Below are 2,212 nucleotides of genomic sequence, written 5' to 3'. Positions count from 1 at the left end.
GGAGAATCTGATGATTATGTGACTTGGGGTTAATCTTCTTGTGAAGTATCTTACTGTGGCTCTGTAGATTTCCTGAATTTGAATGTTGGCCTGTCTTGCTAGGTTGGGGGTGTTCTCCTGGATCATATCCTGAAGTATGTTTTCCAACTTGGTTCTGTTCTTATTTCTTTCAGGTGTGCCAGTCAGTTGTAGGTTCAGTCTTTTTACATATTCCCATATTTCTCCAAGGTTTTGTTCATTCCCTTTTATTCTTTTTTCTCTATTCTTGTCTGCCTGTCTTCTTTCAGGAAGACAGTCTTCAAGCTCTGAGATTCTTTTCTCCACTTCATCTATTCTGCTATTGAAACTTGTTATTGCACTGTGCATTTCCCATGTTGTGTTTCTCAGCTCCATTAGGTCAGGTATGTTTCTCTCTAAACTGGCTATTCTGGTAAAAATATAGACTACTTCACAAATTTATGTGTCATCCTTGTACAGTGGCCATGCTAGTTTTCTCTGTATCATTCCAAATTTAGCATAAGTGCTGCCAAAAGCAAGCACAGCAGTATATTTTTAAAATCTCAAACGGTTTGTATTTATATCCCATTTATTTACTGACTCCAGAATTATGAAACTATTTTAAAAAGGGTTAGCAAGTTTCCCATATCTAGTTTATTAGCCAATTTAAAAAAGCCAAAACACAAACAAAAATGAAACAAAATAATATGAAATATATACAGTATAATAATGAAAAGTGTTAACGTTAGGATTTACTATAGCTGTCATTTATATATTAATTTATAATATAGAAATTTTAAATTATAATTACTTATATTATTCCTTTTATAAGTGCTTCCTTCTAGTAATATTTAACATACTGATTGATGCATTTTAACATTTTTGTTGAGGTTCAATTGACATACAACAATCAGTTCATAAAGTGTTCAATTTGTTGAACTGATACGCATATAAGCCACTCAAATAAACACTGCAATTAAGTTGATAAGCATACCCATAGCCCTAAGAGTATATGCTTTTGTAATTCATATATAGTCCTCCCACCTCTCCTTTCTACAACTATCAGTATCCTTTCCATCATTAGAGATTAGTTTTTTCTTTTTTTTTTTTTTTAGCATTTTATGTAAGTGGAATTTCACGTTATGTACTCTCTTTTGTCCAGTTTATTTTACTCACTTGTTTTTGTTTCCAGATTTATTCACATTTTGGTGTTCATCAATACTTTAAAAATTTCTGAATAGTATTCTGTTTTATGATATATAATTTGTTTATTCATCTACCTCTGGAAGGATATTTGGAATGTTTCCAATTTGGTACTTTAGAAATAAAGTGTAAAAATTTGTGTACAAATCTCTGTGTGAACATAAATATCTAGGAATGAAATATCTAGGCTATATGGAAGTTTAAGTAAGAAAGAATTTTTTAAAACTATATTATAGAGGAGGTGGCTGGCAAGATGGTTGAATAGGAACAGCTCTGGTTTGCAGCTCCCAGCGAGATTAACACATAAGGTGGGTGATTTCTACATTTCCAGCTGAGGTATCTGGCTTATCTCATTGGGACTGGTTAGACAGTGGGTACAGCCCATGGAGGCAAGCTGAAGCAGGGTGGAACATCACCTCACCCAGGAAGTACAAAGGGTTGAGGAACTCCCTTCCCTAGCCAAGGGAAGCTGTGAGGGGCTGTGACGTGAGGAACAGTATACTCCAGGCAAGATACTATGCTTTTCCCACAGTCTTTGCAACCCGTAAACCGGAAGATTCCATCAAGTGCCTATACCACCACTAGGGCCCTGGGTTTCAAGCACAAAACTAGGCAGCCGTTTGGGCAGATACTGAGCTAGATGCAGGAGGTTTTTTTTTTTTTTTTTCGGTATCCCGGTGGCATCTGGAACACCAGCAAGACAGAACTGCTTACTCCCCAGGAGCCAAGTGGTCTAGCTCAGCAAGCCAAGATCCACTGGCTTGAAATTCTCCCTGTCAACACAGCAATCTGAAGTCAACTTGGGACACTTGAGCTTGGTGTGTGCTGGGGGGTCTGCCATTACTGAGGTTTCAGTAGAAGTTTTCCCCACACAGTGTAAACACAGACACTAGGATCTTCAAACTGGGTGAAGCCCACTGCAGCTTGACAAAGCCTCTGCAGCCAGACTGTCTCTGTAGATTCCTCCTCTCTGGGCAGGGCATCTCTGAAAGAAAGGCAGTAGCCCCAGCCA

General features: G+C 37.8%; 1 non-coding gene across 1 annotated transcript; it reads right to left on the bottom strand.

The window, feature by feature from the left end:
• Window positions 1-432: 432 nt before the first annotated feature.
• Window positions 433-540, bottom strand: LOC116551418. The gene has a single exon (XR_004268916.1). It is a non-coding gene; the product is annotated as a U6 spliceosomal RNA (small nuclear RNA).
• Window positions 541-2,212: the final 1,672 nt, after the last annotated feature.

Source organism: Sapajus apella, unplaced genomic scaffold (assembly GCF_009761245.1).
Source record: "Sapajus apella isolate SASKATOON/1434 unplaced genomic scaffold, GSC_monkey_1.0 scaffold9, whole genome shotgun sequence".
NCBI lineage: Eukaryota > Metazoa > Chordata > Mammalia > Primates > Cebidae > Sapajus > Sapajus apella.
The sequence above is the reverse complement of the archived record's forward strand: the minus strand, read 5'-3'. Positions and strand labels throughout refer to the sequence as shown.